Raw genomic sequence first — 23,808 nt, 5'->3', positions numbered from 1 at the left:
GCATAAGCAAAAAAATCAGCCATTGAGCTGGACACTGGCTGAATGTGAGGCAATCAACTTGATGACAAACTCTATTATTTTAAACCCTAGTGCTAGGAGTCTAATTCCAGATTTAGGTATACTTGGGCTCTTCCCCAGCAAACATACAGTAATTAATAAAATGACTAGAAGAAATAAGAAACAGTGTACAAGTGCCAGAAAGGTCTTTTCCACAAATGAGGTGTGCACCCTAAATAAGACAAACAATCTATTTTATGAGGTGATGGGAGATGGGGGGAGGAGGTCATAATTCAAGCTTTTAGAATCTGATGGAGAATTCATTGAATTTTCATACTTCACCAAAGTTAAAATATAGCTGCATCATCTGATGTTCTTGGACACCATTTTTAAATCGAAGTGTTTTTTAACTTCACACTTCAGCTGCAGTAATAATGTTTACTTCATACTTGAGTGTGACCTGTGGACACCCTTCTAACCCTTCATTTTTAGTTCAGTATAAACATGTTAAAGAGAGTCACTTCCTATTAAACTGATCACATGTACTGGGGAGTCTTAGAAGAACCACAGCATGTCCTTTTGCTGCAGGAGCCTTCATCTCTCCTCTCTGGCATGACTATTTTGAGGTACAAGTAATCAAACAAGCTTCTTTGAAGCTCATTGACATACTTCTCATAACTCTTGCTGACATTTAGTTCAGATGATAACATGCTACTGAAATTAATTTCTAATTACATAATCACAACCTGGATTCTAAGTTCAGTATCTTTTAATGGTAAATAAAATTAATTTCATGGTTCTTTGATTCTTCCTACATAAGCCAGAGATGCACTGGCTATATTTTTTCATGTCTTCATGTTATTTAAGAATTCTTCAGTGAGATATTTCATTTCTCTTTAGGGTTCCCAGCAAATTGCAAGGACTGTTTCTGCTTCTTTATGAATGTTATGGAAGTGAGGTACAATAACTTCTGAAATTGAGCTTTATTAAAAGGGGTACTTGCTTTTTCATAAAAGGCAGAGAGGAGAAAGGGCACAGAGAAGAAAGAGGAGAAGGCTGGGGATGAGAGGTGCAGGCCGATTCATCTGGTGCTTAGCAGAGAATTGCACTTTCTTTGACCTTTTTTATCTCAGCGCAGAGTCAGCCTTTTCCCTATTCTTTCCATTAAAAACAAACCTGGTCTTTGAGGTGATTAAGTTATCTTTATTTTTTTTTTTTTTATTTATTTATTTTTTTTTAAACATCTTTATTGGGGTATAATTGCTTTACAATGGTGTGTTAGTTTCTGCTTTATAACAAAGTGAATCAGCTATACATATACATATGTTCCCATATGTCTTCCCTCTTGCGTCTCCCTCCCTCCCACTCTCCCCATCCCACCCTTCCAGGCTGTCACAAAGCACCGAGCTAATATCCCTGTGCCTTGCGGCTGCTTCCCCCCAGCTATCTACCTTACTACGTTTGTTAGTGTGTATATGTCCATGACTCTCTCTCGCCCTGTCAAAACTCACCCCTCCCCCTCCCCATACCCTCAAGTCCGTTCTCCAGTAGGTCTGCGTCTTTATTCCTATCTTACCCCTAGGTTCTTCATGACATTTTTTTCCCTTAAATTCCATATATATGTGTTAGCATACGGTATTTGTCTTTTTCTTTCTGACTTACTTCACTCTGTATGACAGACTCTAGGTCTATCCATCTCATTACAAATAGCTCAATTTCATTTCTTTTTAAGGCTGAGTAATATTCCATTGTGTATATGTGCCACATCTTCTTTATCCATTCATCCGATGATGGGCGCTTAGGTTGTTTCCATGTCCTGGCTATTGTAAATAGAGCTGCAATGAACATTTTGGTACATGACTCTTTTTGAATTTTGGTTTTCTCAGGGTATATGCCAAGTAGTGGGATTGCTGGGTCATATGGTAATTCTATTTGTAGTTTTTTAAGGAACCTCCATACTGTTCTCCACAGTGGCTGAACCAATTCACATTCCCACCAGCAGTGCAAGAGTGTCCCCTTTTCTCCACACCCTCTCCAGCATTTATTGTTTCTAGATTTTTTGATGATGGCCATTCTGACTGGTGTGAGATAAGTTATCTTTATTTAAATTACCATATAGCTAGCCATCTATTTATATATATACGTGTTGGAAGGATGACATCTGGAGATATTAATGGAAGTTCCTGCCCCATGTGTGTACATGACTGTCTTTCATTCAGTGTGAGGCACTCATTGTCCCAGGGAAGATTAGGATTGCTATGGCTGAAGTGCAAAGAGAAAGAAGTAGTCAGGTTTAGCTTTTGAATTTCAAGGAGATTGGAAACTCACAAAGAGACAGTATTCTCAGAGAAAAAATTTTTTGAGCATCCGTCAGCCTCAGTTCTGGACTAAACCTCAGGCATATGAAGATGGAGCGAGTTTTCCTGCCCATGGGTCCTCTCTTCTTGCTCCCCTGACATGTAAGGCTGGGCAGGAAGGAGGGTGGTGATGGGGGGAGGTGGAGGGAAGACAAAGAGTCTTCTTTTTTTTTTTTTGCGGTACGCGGGCCTCTCACTGTCGTGGCCTCTCCCGTTGCGGAGCACAGGCTCCGGACGCGCAGGCTCAGCGGCCATGGCTCACGGGCCCAGCCGCTCCGCGGCATGTGGGATCTTTCCGGACCGGGGCACGAACCCGCGTCCCCTGCATCGGCAGGCGGAGTCTCAACCACTGCGCCACCAGGGAAGCCCGACAAAGAGTCTTTAACGTGTGGATCTCCAAGAATTACAATTACATGAAGTTCAAAGCACAGGAGACCTAGACCTTGCTTTCCAAGGCACAACCCAAGAAATCAGAAACCTTTGCCCCAGTATAGAGAGGCAATGGCTGAATGAGCTCACTTGGACAGCCTAACGTGGAGTAGAAAGGACAGCTGAGAACTGCTGGGCTTCTCCTGAGGGAGAAATGGCACCTCTCAGGAGCTTTGGAGCCTTCCAACCACAGGTCCTGGAGACCCTGGGTCACCTCAGCAGGTGCCATCCCAACATCCTGACACTTAGATCACCCCTGGGGAAAACGGGGGGGGTGAACACATAAGCTGAACTTGGTATTTACACGTAAGAACCTGAGGAAAAGTCAGGAAATTACGGTATCTTCCTGGAAATGAATATAGCAAGATTTAGTAACAGATCCAATATGGACCCAAAATCTGTTACATTCAGTCCTATGGAGACAAATTAAAGTTCAACACGTTTATTTTGTAACCATGTAATGTGTGTGCATGTGTGTGTGTGTGTGCACGTATCTGCCTATCGCACGTTGCACATCTTAAATCTTACCCTGGCATAGACATTACAAAATTTAAATTTTAAAATGTTACAGCTAGTACCAACAATGTTTGATAACCAAACAAGACTACCCTGGGCACTGAGTTTGTTAACACACACCTATCACTGAAGAATTCCAGATGGAAGGAGAAATTGTTTCCAAAGCCAAATTTGCCCTTGTGAATGAAGTACACCATTGGCAGGTTTTGCAGTTATACATAAATTATTTTCAGATGATCTTTTCCATCCAAACAGAACAAACTCCCGTTTAAAGGGACAAAATAAAAGTTGTACAATTATGTTCATTTAGGATAAATAAATAAAACCAAATATGATTTGGGGCCGATCTGATCCAATAATTAATTCTCCAACTTGTTTTCAGCTTAGTGGGCTACAAAATTGACTCTAAAGCTATGTCTCCAGGAAGGCTGCTTCCTCAAAGATCTGATAAAATCCTGACTTTAATTCCATCTGGACACATGCCAAAGAAGTGATATCCCATCTCTATATCTACAGCCAGGAATATACAACCATGTTGCTTCTTGAAAATGACCGTCTTTCTCCTCTCTCTCTCTCTCACCTCTATGTCCTGTACCTAATAACAGTATAAGATTGGAAGGGTGTGTGTATTTTGACTAAATAGTTTTATGGCCTTTGTTCCCTTATTCAGTGCCGACTGTGTGTAAATTACGAGGCTTGGTGCTGGAACGATAAAGATGAACAAGATATAGTCCTTAACCCCAAGCACTTACTGCCTAATGGCGAGATGGAACCAGACACTTAGAATCCAGCATGGTAAATGCTGTGACAGTGCTATGAGAGGCTGGGCATGTGGATGGAGGGGATGCCTCAGTCTAGGGAGATGGTGGGTGGTGGGGAGAAGTGCAGGGAGGATTACTGGGAAGAAGTGAGACCTTAACTCTCTTAAAGATGCAATAGGATAAGGAATTCACGTAGCCTAATTTGGTTCTTGGCACAAAGGAGGAGGTAAAGAAAGAATCTGTAGGATAAAAATGAATAAAGAGAGTAGGTCTCTACAGGGGACTTCTTTATATTTCGTTTCAAAACAAAGACTAAAGCAAACACTTGTTTAAACTGTGACTCGATAATGTCAATTCTTGAATTTTATCCTAAGGAAATAACTAGAGATATGAACAGAACTTCACGTATAAGGATTAACCTCACAGAATTAATTTAAACAACAAGACAATAGAAATAACCAAAATGAGTACATGTATAATGCATCATGAAGTATCCAAATAATAAAGTGCTGTATGAACACTAAATGTAGTGTTTCTGAAGAACATACATTCTTCAGTGCTCATAAGTGAAAAATAAAAACTGTACCTAAAATTTCTTTAAAATATAACACATTCGCATTTTACTTGAAAAAAACTGTACATAAAATATTCCAATTTCACTTCAATAAATACATATGTGTATAAATGTCTGCAGAAAAATGTTGGAAACAAAAAGAGAAGATTGGTTATTAAAGTTCATTTAAAATTTTTTTGAAAAATTTTCTGAAATCTTCTACATTTAATGTGACTCATTTATAGAAATTATTTCACTTTTACCAACTTCAGGGCTTTTTACTTTCATGTTCCTTGATGTTAGGCATTTTTATCCTTCTGAGGGTCTTCTATCATGGTCTACAATGACTTGACTGGGTTTTTGGTTGAGCTGTTTGATTTTAGTCACTGGACCGACTTGGCATTTCAGTAACAAGCCTGAGGCTATGCCTCCCCTGTTTCCATTTTGGCTAATGTAGTTCCAGGAAAAGAAGGAACAGTATCAGGGGGAATGCCAGGCCCCAGACTCATCATGGGTATGCCTCAGAAAGCTCCGGGTTTGTGACACCACCCTTGTGTGACACCACCATGCTACATGATTAGATGCTACTGCCCAGAAAGGGACAAGGGATGACCCTAGAGGGTGGAGGGCAGCAGGACCGGGCTGATTCTAACACATTTCCTGCACAGGAAGCCTTGATCAGGGAGAGCCAGTTCCTCAAGGCAGTAGATGGTGAATCTATTCTTCCTACGACCATTGCCGAGTGGGTGTCACATTATTGGAAGTGAGGCCTACTGGGGTGGGGGGTGGGGGACAGGAGACAAAGGAGGAGGAGTCTCAGGATGCCAGAATCTCAAGTCACAAAGGGAGATGTCATTAACTAGACAAGCTACAGTGGGCCAGGCACTCGGCTTGTTGTTCACACGTGCCTGACTTGTTTTCACAAAAATCCTGCAAGGTATACATTATCATCATTATCATCACCCCTATCCCTCCATTCTACAGGTAAGGAACAAGAGGCTCACCGAGGTCACACAGATTTTGAGTGGAAGAGCTGGAATCTGAACCCAGGTCTGACACCCTCAATCAGGCTTTAAAAATTTTCTCTAAGAAAATTTTATCAGGAGCGTGACAAGGAAGCAGTCAGTTTTGCCAGCAAACAGCTTTATCTAAGGGTTTGTTTTTTTTCTTTTGCTATACGCGGGCCTCTCACTGTTGTGGCCTCTCCCGTTGCGGAGCAACAGGCTCCGGACGCGCAGGCCCAGCGGCCACGGCTCACGGGCCCAGCAGCTCCGCGGCATGTGGGATCTTCCCGGACCGGGGCACGATCCCGTGTTCGTGCCTGCCTCGGCAGGCAGACTCTCAACCGCTGCGCCACCAGGGAAGCCCTATCTAAGGGTTCTTTAAAGTTTATATTTGCTTCCGCTGAAGAACAATACAGGGGGATATACAAACTAGGTATTCAAAGAAACCTTTCTGGTACAGTATGCAAATGATGCATAAAATATTTTTTTAAGTTGTTTTTTAATTCATGGCTGAGTTGGAAGATGAGTATGTGATTTTCTAGGGAGGCTAGAAACAATATGAAGGTGAAAAGCCCAAGGAATAAGTAAGGGAGAAAGAGCTTCTCAGTTTGGAAACACCATCAGACACACACCTTCTCCCGGGTCTCTGAGGCTAAGTCACTTTGGAAGGGGCTCTAGGGCATTTAGGATATAATGTTTACGGTGCATCTGAGGGAGGGCTAGATAGTCTGCAGAGTTTGCAAAGGAATACCAAATACATCTTCTAATGACCCTGCGTGATATTAATTTTCAAACGCAGCTTAACCAGAACTTAAGCTGCATTTCAGCTGCTCAGTCTAGTACTTGGGGCACCTCCCCACAACTGGGGCATATTCCAGGCTGCTGGCTTGAGTCTCCATTGAATAAAACCTAAAGTCTCATATTTTCCAAGTGTGAAAAGAAAGCCTTAGCAGTTATAAGCCCAAGGGTTTAAATAGACACTCAAGGCATCAACTACATGAACATAACTGATAAAGGAGCTGGCCAGGTCAGTTAAGAACAAGGAGATTCTATAATTAATTAGGAAACACTGGGCTCTAAGTAGGTTTAAATCCCCTCTTGACCCCTGACTGTTTAATATGTGAACTGCAGGAGACATCTTTTGAACTGAAAAATAAGAACCTATCAAGGGGCATAACCTCCATTTATCTAAACACTATTCTCAGGATCCCTGGAAAGTCCTCCCTCTGGTTGATAGCTGAGAAATGGAGCTTCTCACAGCCTCATTGCCCTTTTGGACCCACCCTAAGTTGAACTGGCTTCTGAAGGCAGTTTTTTCACTGGTCTCCAGTCTATTTTCCAGGCAAATGTCATGAAGTCAACTTCTGACTTGAATAGAAAACAAGGTTTTAAAACATTAAGTATGATTCATGGAAGTGATTTTGTTTGGGGCTCCTCCAAGGGACTGTTTCTTCTACGTATTTTACTTTTTGGAGTTCCCGAATAAGCAAAAAATTTGTAGGAGCCACACACAGAGAGTTGGTTGTGGCCTACAGACAGCGCAAAACTGCTAGGCAGCAGGGACCTGAGGTGGGAGGGCATCTCAGCATGGGGTTTCCGTGTTGGTTTGGCCTCATACAGCTACTGAAGGAGCTCTAAACCCCAGGGTGGCATTGTTGTCGACTTGCTGGGTTTCTGCCACCCTGGCTGCAACAAGATTCTGGCTGAGTTTATAAATGATGCTTATTTGGCCTCTGAACTCCTCTGCTAGCTAGCCTAGAGGCTGAAGTTATTCATTCATTTAGCAGGCTTTTAAGAAGCACTTTCTGCTATGCCAGACATTCTGACACGAGCTGGGGGCTCAGAAGCAAAAGATGTAGTCTCTACGTGAGAAGTCAAGGTTTAATGGGGTGTCAGTGGGGAGAGAATAGAAAAACAATTCTATGATGGCCGAAGTTGAGAGAGGCAAGCACAGAAACCTACCTGCAATCATACGAGGAGCAGATATTTGAGCTGAGTTTTGACTGATGAATAGGAGTTAGCCAGACAAAGTTGGTCGGGAGGAAGGCTTGGATTACGTGTATGTATGGATGCTCTATGTGTCTATGCATGTGTGTGTATGGGGTGGGGGGAGTTGAATAAATGAATGAAAGGGGATTTTTTTCTCTTCTATACTTGAGAAGGATTTTTAAAATATTCTTTTATTATGATGATGACTAGGACATCTGATTTAACGTAAGTCCAAATATGTCAAATCTCAATATGGAAATTAGTGACATTAAGAAATGTCAAAGCTCTCAAACATTGTCGAGCTGCAAATATGATTATATAGACCCACGTGCTATTTAAGAAAATTATGTTTAGAAAGAAAACATGATAAAGAAGCATTCCCAACCTGACTTCAGAATGTTCACAAATCATCCGTATGGAATTTTCTGTGATTACTTAATTAATAGTAAAGATTTCCACCATATGCTATAGTGCCCCATTTCAGCACTGTAGTTAGTCAATGACTGTACTTAATTTTGGTCTATTTTCAGTTCATATGTTTAATCTTATAGAGTTAGGGAACACGTGGTCTTACACGCTTGCAAATGTAATGTGTAATGGGAAATTCCCAGCCTTGAAAAACTCAAATTAAGAGCACATGCTATATCAGTCCTTTGTTTTGATGGCTGGAAGACATCCAGCTGAGGACTTTTGAAAAAGGAGGAGGAGTGTTTAAGCACTACTTACTAATTAAATCTCTAAGGCTATGATTTAGAAACAATTTTAAAACTATGTATTATACTTCAGAATTTTGATTAAAAACTGCTGAACTGTCACTCCTTGAAAGAAATATCTTAATGTAAAGAAGAAAGTAAAGGGTTACCCAGAGATAAAAGAATGTATTTCACTAAGCACCAAGCCACTGGCCAGCTAACAGTTTTCAAAGTATGATCATGAACTCTGACACATCCTTGTCGCCTTAGAGAGGGTACACAAGTGGAATAACCCATCTTAGACCCAAACCTGGTAGGTTTATACCCAGTTTCCAAAGGGAGTATATGTTGCTTGAGATCCAGGACCAACTTTCTGGAAGTCAATGTTTAAAGGTCCAAAGGCTTGCAGAAATCAGATTTTAGCATTTATATTGGAGAAATTTATTTAATTCAGGCTCCATTTTGCTCAGCAGATGGGAAGCAGTTTTGTTCAATGCTTTCTACCTAAATTTACCAAATGGTAGAAATTTAAAATACAATGAGGTATGAGCCTCATAAAATTCCAAGAGAAATTGAACCTTGGAAGTTCCAATGCTAAAATAGCTTCAAATGAAAAAAATCCATGTCTCCTCCTTACGGCTTCCCCACTACAGTCACTCTGCTTTCTAAGAGGGCAGAGCACCAAGAACCTGGATCATTTTCCCAGGAGAGTCCTCAAGGCTGTCTCTTAACTGATAAGAGGCAGAACCACTGAAGAAAATGGAAGACTTTTCACATGATTTTCAGACTAATTACTGAAGAGGAGAAACTGGATTATAATACACACCAAGGAGATGTGCTTACAATAAAGAATGAAAAGGTGTTAGGATGTAATCAACTTTGCTTTTTAAAAGAAAAATAAAACTCTCAACTATACTTACTGTTATATGCAACCTAAAACTAGCCCTCTGCTATAAATTTATGTGAGGTGATGTGACTTAGCCTCTTGCTGAAGAAATGGACACAAGAATATAAGTGTTCGCCACTTATATCCTTGGCAGGAAAAATGGACTTGTCAAGTATCTTTTTAGCTTTAACAGAAATCCCTTAAAACCATGGATCTCTGCTCTGAAAGCCCTTTGAATTTCCAGTATTAAATGCATGTAGAATGTCCTGACCACAGGTTGATAATAAATAGCCAAAGGGACTGAAGGAAACACGGAAAAGGAGAAAAAAAAAAGATAAACAAGAAGGAATCCATACTCTGCATCAAAAATTCCCTCAAGCTCTGCAATGTCTTAACCAGCACCTGGCTGGACTTAACCAAACTCTATGACTATCTCAGTAAAATTTGCCATTTACTGAAAGATAATAATAACAGCTCATGTTTATTGAGCGTCTACTCTGTACCAAACATTGTTCTAAGTACTTTAAACACATTAATTCCCATAGTCCTCACAGCAACTCAACTACTAATACTCTCATTATCCCCACCTTACAGATGGAGGAACTGACACAAAGAGGTTAAGGAATTTGCCCATGGTTACATAGGTATTAAAGAGAGAAGATGGGACTTGCACTCAGGTACCCTGGATCGGAGGTCCACGATATTAACTTCTACGGAGTCTGGTCTTCTGTACTTAAATCCAAATCTTTAAGTTCCAGTTTCTCCCTATATTACTACTCCATATATGCACTCATAACCAGCCATCCCCAGAGGTGAACAACTTATCAAATAAAGATATGTCAAGTCAGTAAGTATATCGCATAAAGAGGATGATCATGGAAGATCTCTATAACCCCTCACTGACTTAAATAATTAATGTTGTCCTAAAAGTAGTTCTGTATTTAAGATAGAACAGGTCAAAGTAGATTCTGATCTTCTCTTCCTTAGGAAATCTGACTCAGCTTGATTCAGACTTGCTGGAATACCATTTCCCTTTTATTTCTGTGGTTTCTGGTGATGAAAATAAAAGAGAACATTACATGTACAGCCTATTAACTGGAGACAACCAAGAAATGTTGAAATCAGTTGGCTGGACTGCCACAACACTTTCAGAGTGTGTGAGACTATAAATCAAAAAGCACTGCAAAAGAGACTAACGTGTTCAAACCTGAAGGATGTCCTGAAGACGGCAAAATCATCCATTAGGATGTCCTGGAACTGGGAAAATGGAATGATCTGTGTAGTCACTATAACTCTGGTATTCCTAGCAAGGATCGCCATTTATATCCATCCAAGACGTGATCTTATTCAGTTGAGAAATACACCAATCATTCTGAGACGAGGTAAGTTTTAGCCTTGTACTTCTCCCATTCATGTCATGAGAATCCTGCATCTCCTATTCTTTTTTTTTTTTTTTTTTTTTTTTTTTTGCGGTACGCGGGCCACTATTGTGGCCTCTCCCGTTGCGGAGCACAGGCTCCAGACGCGCAAGCTCAGCGGCCATGGCTCACGGGCCCAGCTGCTCCGCAGCATGTGGGATCTTCCCGGACCGGGGCACGAACCCGTGTTCCCTGCATTGGCAGGCAGACTCTCAACCACTGCGCCACCAGGGAAGCCCTCTCCTATTCTTTTGATTCATTCTTTCAGCGAGTATTTCTCTATCAACAACAAAGAGAAGCTGTAAGTATCTTGCCTTTAAACGATGAGACACAACAAGCCCCCTGCACTTGTGAAGACCGTCAAAACAACTTTCTAGAGACTTGAAAGCAATAGTGACTTCTCTCAGAATTACCTCTTTCCCCTTTTGGCCAAGGGGGCCTGTACCACGTAAACCATGAAAACTCCACATGTGTTACATCAAGTTTGAGAGCTTCCTGCGTTGCCTGCCGCTTCTTTTAGTTTAGGTTCCTTACGTATTCAATAAGGAGAAGCAAGCTCAAGCAAAACTGTGAGATGGCCTGATTTTGTCTCAAAGGATCTCATACTCTCTCTCCTCCTTGGGGGTGACAGTGGGGTTGGCTGTGGGACCTTAACCCCATTCCCCAGGACCCAACACTTTAAGGCTTTTCTGTCTACTGAGCCACTCTACTCGGGTCTGTTTGCACAAGCAATGCAGCAATGCTCCAAGCCTCCAAAATCTCCCACTTTTCTACCCCTTCCTTTTCCATCATCCGTCCCACTGCCCACCCCCTGTCCGCCTTAGGATTTCTATTCCCTTGGTTTGAAGATCCTAGGTGTTAGGTGAACACTGAATAATAGAAACTTGATCTACCAGCATGAGGTTAGCAATCTGCAATGGTAGGATTTCAGGGATTGTCATATACCAGTAGGATCTATGTATTTGAGTAAGGGAATCTTGTGTTTTTCAAAGTATATCAGGTAGGTGATGACTAACTCCATTTATGTCTAAGGACAGTCCTTGTAATAAAATTGTGAGTCACTTTGGGTGTTCACAAATTGCTCAGGGTGACCTGTTGAGTGATGGACAACGAACCACAGCGAGAGTAGGAACTCTCTTTAAAATACTGGGATACCCAACCCAACAGGATGGAATGGAGGCAATTTCATTGCTTCCACTTACGGGCAAAGGGACGGGCTCCACTTTACCCACTTGGTTAAATCTACTGACACTACTACCAGAAAGTACTTTAAAAACTGGCTTCTTGTGTTTAAGCCCGAAAATAAAGTGGGCTGGGGGGAAATTAGAGGTGGGAGAGAGACAAAAGGAGAAAAGGCCAGCTCTGTTAGACTTTGCTCTCTCTTCCCCTTCTTCCCCTAGGCAGAGAAAGATGCTACTGAAGCACCCTTGTCGCCCTATTTCACACTCCATGGCCCCTTGACAGAAAAGCTGTTTCGGATGCGACGGCACCATCAGCAGGTGAGCTAAATAGGCTGAACCCTCATCACAGAGCGTTGCTGTTGCTGCTTCAGGATGCAGAACACATGGCTGCCATCAACAAAAACAGGTAAGAGTGTTGTGGAGAGAACACGAGCTTTGTATCGGACAGCCCGGCCTCACAGTCTAGCTAAATGCCCTCAGGCGAGTGAACCAAGCTCTCTTGGTTTTGGTAACACACAGCAAGGCCTGAGAAGTTATCCGGCAATGTAGTCGTTGATCGGTGGTTATTTGCCCCCTGTGGTTTCCTTTCACTACGAGGTCACCTTTACTGCCAGCTTGCATCTGTGGTATCTTCCTGAACTTTCTGCCTCAACTACACCTGACCTCTTGCCTAATTAGACAGATAAAGGGCAGCTGATTCTTCCTTAGTACTTCTCAGAAACAAGCCTCTCACCTGCCTGAATTTCTGCTGGAAGGGACCTCAGCGGTTGCAGCTTATGCAGGTAAAGAAACAGAATGGGGGTGTGTAGGGCGCGGCCGGATAGCCATTACGCATGCACTAAGTATGCCGCTAGGGCGTATGCACCTAATATGCTAATCAGGTTTTGAAGCAGTGGCCTATCCAAAGTCCGGCTTGCGAAATGCGCTAACCATACGGACGAATCAGGGACTTACACGAGTCCTTAAGCCCTTATATAAGCAGACAGGCTCGAGCGTACGGGGTCTTCCTTCCATCCGCCCGAAACCAAGCTGTACTCCAATAAAGTGTGATGCGAGAAGAATCTAGCGTGTGGTGATTCGTCATTCTGCTGGTCAGAAGCGGCTCGCCGCAGGGGTGAATCATTTTGGGTCCCCATTTCAGGAGGGAGACTGGGATATAGTCTTTACGGACAAGTCTACTTTGCCTAAGATTTCTTTCTCCTGTTCTTTTACTCGGAAGTCTTGTTTGACATCCTATTCCTTTTCTGAGGTCTGATGGATTACACCAAACGAATGACCTCTGGAAACCTTCCTTTCTGGTTCAAGGGGAGGCTGTTTCTATAACCTGTGTTGTGATTACAATATAGTAAGTACATTAGGGACCACCTTTCTTTCATTTCATGTAACTTAGGATTTTGATATATGGATTCTGTTTATGGGGCAGGACATATATAGCTTTGAAAAACACATTTGGAAGCAAAATTGTTGGAAGCTTGGGCCCATCTACAAGTCTGACTCTAACTGGTGGTTCTCTAAATACCTAAATTCCTACTTCTGTATCTCCTGCTAAAAGATATAACTGTAATGGTGACAGGAGGAGGTTGCTGATTGGTAAATTATGGAGAGGTTATCGTAAAATGGAAGACAGGAGAGAGTTTGGAAGGTTTCGTCTGAGATAGGCACGAAACAGCTCATGGTGTACTCTCACGGTAATCAGCGGGCAGGAGATCAAGAAAGTTTCCCAAGCTTCCACAGGCCAGCTTGGGCCCAGTCTTTTCTCCATGGTTTCCCAGGACCCCAGGGAGGCCACAGGGTGGGAGGTGGCATGGGGTACTGATACCAGGAATATAATCAAGTCACATCCTTTTATTAAATAGTTGCTGAGGCAGAGAGGTTAAAGGCTTGCTCTCTTCTAGTTTCTCTTCACCAGTACTGCCCTATATCCTGTGGGACTGTGAAAGGGGTAAATAGATTTTCGTTCATGTGGTGTTTCAAGGAGTTTGTTGTTCTTGTATTTTGGTAAGTGTTAGTTTGGGGGAGGGGGAGTGGAAGTGTTTTGAGATTTTTAGCTGGAATAGCGTGAAGAGGGTAAGGAATATAGATAGGATGGTAAGGAGTCATGTTGATGTATCTAGTTGTGGCATGTCATTAAGGGGAGTTTATGGCTCTCAATCTTTAACTTAAAAGGTTAACGCTAGTTTAGCTTCTTAATGAGATTATAATATGGATGCAGATCATTTTTCGAAGTTCTCTAGGGGTACTAGTTCGAGAACGATTGGTATGAAGCTATGATTTGAGCCGCAGATTTCTGAACACTGTCCGTAGAATAGACCTGGTCGTGTTGATATTAAGGTTGTTTGGTTTAGGCGTCCAGGGATTGCATCTGTTTTTAGGCCTAGGGAGGGGACAGCTCTTGAGTGTAGTACGTCTTCGGAGGAGACTAATATTCGGATTGTTATTTGTATGGGTAGAACCATTCGATTATCTACTTCTAGTAGTCGTAGTTCTCCTGGTTTTAGGTCCGAGGTTAGAATTATGTAGAAGTCGAAGTTTAGGTCTTCGTAGTCGGTATATTCATAACTTCAGTATCACTGGTGTCCTGTTGTTTTTACGGTAAGAGAGGGGTTATTAATTTCATCTATTATGTAGAGAATTCGTAGGGAGGGCAGGGCGATTAGGATTAAGATGGTGGCTAGGAGGATAGTTCAAACAGTTTCTACCTCTTGAGCGTCTATTGTACTGGTGTGTGTTAGTTTGGTTGTAAGTATCAGGGTGATAATATAGAGGACTAGAGAGCTAATTAGGAAGACGATTATTAATGTGTGATCATGAAAGTATAGGAGTTCTTCTATAATAGGTGATGTTGCGTCTTGGAAGCCTAGTTGGAAGGGATATGCCATGGAGATATACAGGATTTTCACTTGTGATTTAACTTTGACAAAGTTAATGTAAGGCTTTACTAATATCTCATTTATAAAGAAAGACATAGTGGTTATGATATTGGCTTGAAACCGATTAGAGGAGGTTCGATTCCTTCCTTTCTTGATCATTTTGGGTTGACGTATGCTGGTTCTTCAAATGTATGGTATGGTGGAGGACACCCATTTAGTCATTCAAGATTTGTGGAGGTGAGATCTACTGTTAGTACCTCTCGTTTAGACGTGAATGCCTCTCAGATGATGAAAATTATTAGTATAACTGCTGTTAGTGAGATGAAAGAGCCCACTGATGAGATAGTATTTCACCTTGTGTAGGTGTCTGGGTAGTCGGAGTACCGTTGAGGTATACTGGATAGGCCTAGGAGGTGTTGTGGGAAGAATTAGATTTACACCTACGAATATGATTACAAAGTGAATTTTTGCTCATGTTGAGTTGAGTGTATAGCCTGAAAATAGTGGGAATCAGTGGACAAACCCTCCTATGATGGCGAAGACAGCTCCTATTGAAAGTACATAGCGAAAGTGGGCGACTACGTAGTAGGTGTCGTGGAGAACAATATCTAATGATGAGTTAGCTAGGACGATTCCAGTTAGGCCGCCTACTGTAAATAGGAAGATAAAGCCTAGGGCTCATATTAGAGCCGGAGATCATTTAATATTTCCTCCGTGAAGTGTTGCTAGTCAACTAAAGACTTTTACTCCTGTGGGGATAGCAATAATTATAGTGGCCGATGTAAAATATGCTCGTGTATCTACGTCTATACCAACTGTGAATATATGATGAGCCCATACGATAAAGCCTAGGAACCCAATAGAAACCATAGCTCAAACTATTCCTATATATCCAAAAGGTTCTTTTTTCCCTGAGTAGTAGGTTACAATATGTGAAATTATTCCGAAGCCAGGTAGGATTAGAATATATACTTCGCGGTGGCCAAAGAATCAAAATAAGTGTTGGTACAGGATTGGGTCGCCTCCTCCTGCGGGATCGAAAAAGTTTGTTTAGGTTTCGGTCAGTCAATAGTATGGTAATTCCGGCTGCTAGGACGGGTAGTGATAGTAAGAGTAATACTGCTGTAACTAGGACTGATCATACGAAGAGGGGTGTTTGGTATTGGGTTATAGCGGGTGGTTTTATATTAATAATGGTCGTAATGAAATTGATGGCTCCAAGGATTGAGGATACGCCGGCTAGATGTAGGGAGAAAACGGGAAGGTCTACTGAGGCTCCTGCATGTGCTAGATTTCCAGCCAGAGGCGGGTATACAGTTCAGCCCGTGCCTGCGCCGGCTTCAACTATTGAGGATGCTATTAGTAGTAGAAAGGAAGGAGGAAGTAGTCAGAAGCTTATATTATTTATACGGGGAAAAGCTACGTCAGGTGCTCCAATTATTAGAGGGACTAGTCAATTTCCGAACCCACCAATTATGATAGGCATGACCATGAAGAAAATTATCACGAAGGCATGGGCTGTTACTAGTACGTTGTAAACTCGGTCATCTCCGATTAGTGTGCCAGGTTGACCCAGTTCAGCGCGAATTAATAAGCTTAGGCCAGTGCCTACTATTCCTGCTCAGGCACCAAATAACAGGTATAAGGTACCAATATCTTTGTGGTTGGTTGAGAATAGTCAGCGATTTATGAACATAGGTAAAATGGCCGAGTAGGCATTAGACTGTAAATCTAAAGACAGGGGTAGAGTCCTCTTTTTGCCAAGTCCTGTGGTGAATTATCATTTTGAATTGCAAATTCAAGCAAGCAGTTCAATCCTGCCGGGACTTCTCCCGCCTTTTTTTTCTCGCGGCGGGAGAAGTAGATTGAAGCCAGTTGACTAGGGTATTTAGCTGTTAACTAAAAGTTTGTGGGAGATGTATCCCTCCAATCTAGTGAGGATTCAGCTTAATTAAAGTGTTTGATTTGCATTCAATTGATGTAAGACACGGTCTCGCAATCCTTATTAGGCAGGGGTTAAGTAAATTATACTTGCTTAGGGCTTTGAAGGCTCTTGGTCTGATTTAACCTAAACTCCTAGAGTAAAATGGAGAATGTTGGTGTGAGGGTTAAGAGTAATTGTGGATAATACAATTGCTGTTGGTAGAAGGGTCATTCGTTTTGTGGAGTGAAACTGTCATTTTATTTTTATGTTGTTTGTAGAGGGAAATAGGGTTAATGCTGTGGAGTAGGCGAGGCGTATGTAGAAATATAGATTGAGTAGTGCTGTGATGGCTATGAGGGTTGGTAGAACAAGAATATCGTTTTTTGTTAGTTCTTGAATAACTATTCATTTGGGTATGGATCCTGTAAGTGGGGGGAGCCCTCCTATGGAGAGTAAGGTGAGTATGGTGAGGGCTGTGGTAACAGGCATTATGTTTCATGTTTGGGATAATGGTAATGTGGTGGTGGTTGAGTTTTGGATGAACAACATGAATATGGTGAAAGTTGCTGTGATGTAGATTACTAGGTTCAGTAAAGTGAGGGTTGGATTATATAGTAGGATAGTTGTTATTCATCCTATGTGGGCGATTGATGAGTAAATCTTTCGAAGTTGCGTTTGGTTTAGTCCGCCTCAGCCTCCGTTTAGGATAGAGAGTAAGGATATAGTATTAGGTGTAGATTGATTGATGGTGAAATTTGATAGAGGATTGAAGTGGGTGCGAGTTTTTGTCATGTAAGTAGGGTCAGTCCTGTGGTTAGGGGGACACCTTGTGTAACCTCTGGTACTCAAAAGTGAAAGGGGAAGAGTCCTAGTTTAATGGCTAGGGCCATTGTTATTAGGATGGATGCTGTGGGTCGAATAGTTTTGTGATGGTTCACTGGCCGGAGTGTAGCAGGTTATTGATAACGGCTAGTGTGAGTAGCGTGGATGCGGTGGTTTGTGTTAGGAAATATTTAGTTGAGGCTTCTGTGGCTCGGGGGCTAGAATTTTTTATGATGATGGGAATGATGGCTATTGTATTTATTTCTAGTCCAATTCAGGCGAATAGTCAGTGGGAGCTGGTGGTTACGATTACTGTGCCTAGGATGAGGGTTATTAGGATGATGGAGATGAATGGGTTTATTAGTATGGGAAGGATATAAACCAACATTTTCGGGGTATGGGCCCGATAGCTTGTCTAGCTGACCTTACTATAGACTATAGTGTGACATGGTAGCACGGAGAATTTTGAATTCTTAGGGGTAGGTTCGATTCCTATTATTCTAGAAATAAGAGGGTTTGAACCTCTATTATTTACTCTATCAAAGTAACTCTTTTGTCAGACATATTTCTTATCTTTTATGTTTGAGGGGGGATGCCTGCTGTTATAATGGGTAGTGAGACGTGTCACATACGGAGGGCTAGTGTTAGGGGAAGGAAGTTTTTTCAGACTAGATGTATTAATTGATCATATCGGAATTGGGGGTAGGATGCTCGAATTCATAGGAAAGATATTGTGAGTAGTAGTGTTTTGACAATGAGGTTTGTTGTGTGTAGTTCTGGTGTGTAGGGGTCGTGGAATGCTCCTAGAAAGAGGATAGTTGTAAATATATTTATTATGATGATATTGGCATATTCTGCTAGGAAGAATAGGGTGAAAGGGCCTGCTGCATATTCCACATTAAAGCCGGATACGAGCTCTGATTCTCCTTCTGTTAGGTCAAAGGGGGCCCGGTTGGTTTCTGCTAGGGTAGAAATGAATCATATTATGGCCAATGGTCATGAAGGAAAAAATAAGCATAGTTGTTCTTGTGTGGTGGTTAGTGTGGATGGAGTAAATGAGCCGTTTATTAGGAGTACTGATAGGAGGATGATGGCTAGTGTCACTTCATATGAGATTGGCTACTGCTCGGAGAGCTCCAATTAGTGCGTATTTTGAGTTGGAAGCTCGGCCGGATCATAGGATAGAGTAGACGGCTAGGCTGGATATTGCTAATATGAATAGTACTCCTAGGTTTATGTTGATGAGGGGGTATGGTATGGGTAGGGGGCTTCATATTGTGAGGGCTAGAGTTAAGGCAAGTACGGGTGCGATGATGAATATAGCGGTGGAGGATGTGGCTGGTCATAGGGGTTCTTTAGTGAATAGTTTGATTGCATCGGCGAAGGGTTGTAGCAGGTCATGTGGGCCTACGATGTTTGGTCCTTTTTGGAACTGTATGTAGCCTAGGATTTTACGGTCTACTAGTGTTAGAAATGCTACAGCTAGAAGGATAGGGAGAATGAGTGTTAGGATGTTAATTATAAACATTTTGTTGGGGAGAGGATTTGAACCTCTGGGTGTAAAAGCTTAAGTTTTATGCAATTGCCGTACTCTGCCACCTCAACAAAGCCCTGGTCTTGGGCAAAGTATATTTGCGCTAATTTATTAAGTTGAGATTGAATCACTAATTATTTAAAGGCGCTTCTTTGAAGTTGGCCTTATTTCTCTTGTCCTTTCGTACTGGGAGAAATGCGTAATAGATAGAAACCGACCTGGATTACTCCGGTCTGAACTCAGATCACGTAGGACTTTAATCGTTGAACAAACGAACCCTTAATAGCTGCTGCACCATTAGGATGTCCTGATCCAACATCGAGGTCGTAAACCCTATTGTCGATATGGACTCTAGAATAGGATTGCGCTGTTATCCCTAGGGTAACTTGTTCCGTTGATCAAAAATTTGGATCAATAAGTGATATTACACTTTGGCTAGTAGGCCTAGGCTTTCATCACTCGGAGGTTTTTTTGTACTCCAAGGTCACCCCAACCGAAATTGTCAGCCCATATAAAACTTTGTTATCCCTTGGCGGTTTTATTTTGTGATTTTTGGGTTGATTAATTGAAGCTCCATAGGGTCTTCTCGTCTTATTTTATTATCCCCGCCTCTTCACGGGGAGGTCAATTTCACTGATTAAAAGTAAGAGACATGGGCTTCCCTGGTGGCGCAGTGGTTGAGAGTCTGCCTGCCGATGCAGGGGACACGGGTTCGTGCCCCGGTCCGGGAAGATCCCACATACCGCGGAGCGGCTGGGCCCGTGAGCCATGGCTGCTGAGCCTGTGCGTCCGGAGCCTGTGCTCTGCAACGGGAGAGGCCACAACAGTGAGGGGCCCGCATACCGCAAAAAAAAAAAAAAAAAAAAAAAAAGTAAGAGACAGTAAAACCCTCGTGTGGCCATTCATACAAGTCCTTATTTAGAGAACAAGTGATTATGCTACCTTTGCACAGTCAGTATACCGCGGCCGTATAACGATTGTCACAGGGCAGGCAGTGCCTCTAACACTGGTTATGCTAGAGGTGATGCTTTTGGTAAACAGGCGGGGTTTGTGTTTGCCGAGTTCCTTTTACTTTTTTAAATCTTTCCTTAATGCACACCTGTGTTGGGTTAACAGTGTATTTAATAAATAATTTAGTGTTGGTTTATATTTATTAACTGTTTATCAGTATATTATCAGTTACTGATGTAAGCTTGTGCGAGGAGAAAAATTTCTTGTTACTCATATTAACAGTGTTACTTCTATAAGTCCAATAATCAGGCTAGGAGTTAATTTATTTATTGTTGAAATTAAAACGTAGTTTTGTTGTTGAGCTTGAACGCTTTCTTAATTGGTGGCTGCTTTTAGGCCAACTATGGTTTAGGTTTATATTACTCTCTAGCAAAGGTTGTATCCATTTCTAAAAAGCTGTACCTTTTTAGACTAACAATTAAATATATGTTAAAACTTGATGTGGTTTTTAGTATTATTTAATGTTGAACTGAAATTCCTTTCTTGGACAACCAGCTATCACCAGGCTCGTTAGGCTTTTCACCTCTACTTATAGGTCTTCTCGCTATTTTGCCACATAGATGAGTTTGTTCTAGTTACTGCTTGTAAGTAGCTCGTCTGGTTTCGGGTAATTTAGCTTAAGGTCTCTTTGCTAAGTTATTACTAGTTAAGTCATTATGCAAAAGGTACAAGGGGTAAGCTTTGCTTTTTTTTTTACTTTTAATAATTCTTTCATCTTTCCCTTATGGTACTTTCTCTATAGTGCCATTGATGATTAAATTTCTATCTCCTATACTTTAGATGTATGGTAAATGTTTTATTTGATTAGTTTATGGTAGTAGCGGTGGAGAGGGTATGGGCTAGGTATAGTTCAAGATATACACGGGTTGTGGAATCTTCTAGGTGTAAACTAGATGCTTTGTTTAAGCTATATCTTGTTTTATCCAAGCACACTTTCCAGTATGCTTACCTTGTTACGACTTGTGTCCTCTCGTATAGTTGCTTAGCATGGGTTAGTGAACTGGGGTTTTGCTGTGATACTTGAGGAGGGTGACGGGAGGTGTGTGCGTGCTTCATGGCCTTATTTAATTAAGCACTCTGCTCTTAATTTACTACTAAATCCTCCTTTAGTTTTTAGGTTTCATAAAAACTTTCGTGTGGATATAAGGGGTGCTCTTATTATAGAAAATGTAGCCCATTTCTTCCCAACCCATAGGTTGCACCTTGACCTAACGTTTTTATGTATGGTAGTTATGCTTACTTTCGTTCCCTTTTAGGGTTTGCTGAAGATGGCAGTATATAGACTGAAGTAGCAAGCGTTGGTGAGGTTGATTGGGCTTTATCGGTTACAGAACAGGCTCCTCTAGAGGGATATGAAGCACCGCCAAGTCCTTTGAGTTTTAGGCTGTTGCCAGTAATACTCTGGCGAATAGTCTTGTTTTGGGACTATTTAGGTTTACGACTAAGCATAGTGGGGTATCTAATCCCAGTTTGGGTCTCAGTTGTCGTGTATTCAGGTTGTACTAAAGTCACTTTCGTGGTTTGGCTTAGTTTTAATTATGGCTTTTTCCAGCTTAATTAGGATTTGACTTTATTTTGTATGATTCCTTAACACTCTTTACGCCGGGTCTCTATTAATTTGGGTCAATCGTATGACCGCGGTGGCTGGCACAAAGTTTACCAACCCTAGCTAACATAACTTAGTCAAACTTTCGTTCATGGCTTAATTTTTATCACTGCTGTGTCCCGTGGGGGTGTGGCTAAGCAAGGTGTCGTGAGCTGCTAGTGCAGTGTGCTTGATACCCGCTCCTTTTGATCTTTATGATTTGGAGGGCATTCTCACCGGGGTGTGTGGATGCTTGCCTGTGTAAGTCTGTTAAGAACTAATAGAAAGGCTGGGACCAAACCTTTATGTTGATGGGGCTGGCGAAGCCCATCTAGACATTTTCAGTGTCTTGCTTTGTGAAAAATTTAAGCTACATTAACCTGTGGAGTACAAAAGATATTCGTATAATTTCATTATGGGGCTTGTGTCAGATTTAGTATTGATTTACGAAAAAAAATACTCGTGGATCTAGGGACGAAGCTGTCTAGGGGGGTGGTGAATATCTAAGTAGACGGTCAGTTTTGTAGGGGGTAATGGGGGTTTGGACCCCTATGAGATACAGTTTTTTGAGCCCGGGGGGGGAATAGTGGAGTACTGTGTCCTGTGACCATTAATTTAACTGCACACGTTGGTTGTGCTGCTCAAATCAAAACTACATACAAGTCCAGCTACAATTTGCTTGACTGTGACGAGACCTTTTAAGGTCATAGCTGAGTCTGTGCAGGGCCCCCCCACCATCAAAAATAAAAAATACCTAATGTATGGTATCTCAGTTATGTGTGAGCATGGGCTGATTAGTCATTAATCCATCGAGATGTCTTATTTAAGGGGAACGAGTGGGCGATTTTAAGTTAAAATGGTCCTGAAGTAAGAACCAGATGTCTTATAAAGATCACCGTTAGCTACCCCCACGATGTATGGGCCCGGTGCGAGAAGAGGGATCCGTGCCCAGCGGGTTGCTGGTTTCACGCGGCATGGTGATTAAGCTCGTGATCTAATGGAGTGGCCATAGTGTTAGTGGATATAAATTTATTTAATGACATGTACTATGTACGATCAATAATATGTAATATGTAAAATAAAATTTAATACGAGCTTTAACTGACCGTATGGAAAATAAATGAATGCACAGTAATACACAGCATGTACATGTAAACATTTACAGGAAGACGCTATTACTGATATGTGGACATACATATGCATGTAATATGAACAACAGAAATGTTCTAAAATAAATTACTTTCAGTACTGACATAGTACTGTAGTGTTGTGGTTATTCTACAATAAACTTTTTCAAGGAATAGTTTATGTAGAATTCCAGCTTTGGGTGTTGGTGGTGAGGTTTAATACCTCTTCCTTGAGTCTTAGGGAGGGATGAATTTCTCCTTTTCCGGTTTACAAGACCGGGGTATTTTGTTATACTACAAAGACTCTTCATTTTAGGAGTTTGTTTTCGATAAGGCTAGTTACTGGTATTAATACTAGGATTAGGAGAAAGTATAGGATGGATGCTAACTGACCTACAATAATGTATGGGTGTTCTACGGGTTGGCCTCCAATTCATGTTAAGGTTAGGAGGTCTGCAACTAGTACTCAGAATAAGAGCTGGCTAAAGGGTCGGAATATTATGCTTCGTTGTTTAGATGTTTGGAGTATTGGGATGAATATTAGGATGAGGATGGAGAGTGGTAGTGCTAATACTCCTCCTAGTTTATTAGGGATTGATCATAGAATTGCATATGCAAACACAAAGTATCACTCTGGTTTAATGTGTGCTGGGGTGCTTAGTGGGTTTGCTGGGGTGTAGTTGTCAGGGTCTCCTAGTAGGTCGGGTGTGAACAGGGTTAGTGCGAGTAGGGTTAAGATTAGTAGTAAAGCACCTAGAATGTCTTTGATTGTGTAGTAGGGATGGAATGGGATTTTGTCTATATTGGATGGAATTCCTGTGGGATTATTAGATCCCGTTTCGTGAAGGAATAGTAGGTGGACGGCTGCTAGTGCTGTAATGATAAATGGAAGGATAAAGTGGAAGGCGAAGAAGCATGTTAGTGTTGCTTTGTCTACGGAAAAAAGTAGTCCCGATACAGGGGATTGCTGATCGGAGGTTAGTAAGAACGGTTGTGCCTCAGAATATTTGCCCTCAAGGTAGGACGTGACCTACGAATGCGGGAGCTATAACTGTGAATAATAATAGTACACCAATGTTTCATGTTTCGTGGAAGGCGTGGGAGCCAGAGTATAGGCCACGTCCAATGTGAGCATAAAGGCAGATGAAGAAT

General features: G+C 41.7%; 1 protein-coding gene and 1 long non-coding RNA gene across 2 annotated transcripts in view; both read right to left on the bottom strand.

Annotated features, from left to right (window-relative positions):
• PPM1L (protein phosphatase, Mg2+/Mn2+ dependent 1L) overlaps positions 1-23,808 on the bottom strand; it is a 340,516-nt gene that overhangs the window by 18,460 nt on the left and 298,248 nt on the right. The window lies entirely within an intron of this gene.
• On the bottom strand, positions 7,745-23,285 carry LOC116752827. The gene is made up of 3 exons (XR_004349599.1): positions 23,123-23,285; positions 13,270-13,273; positions 7,745-8,040 (listed from the first exon to the last, which is right to left on the bottom strand). It is a non-coding gene; the product is annotated as an uncharacterized LOC116752827 (long non-coding RNA).

This window comes from Phocoena sinus, chromosome 4, assembly GCF_008692025.1.
Source record: "Phocoena sinus isolate mPhoSin1 chromosome 4, mPhoSin1.pri, whole genome shotgun sequence".
Classification (NCBI taxonomy): domain Eukaryota; kingdom Metazoa; phylum Chordata; class Mammalia; order Artiodactyla; family Phocoenidae; genus Phocoena; species Phocoena sinus.
The sequence above is the reverse complement of the archived record's forward strand: the minus strand, read 5'-3'. Positions and strand labels throughout refer to the sequence as shown.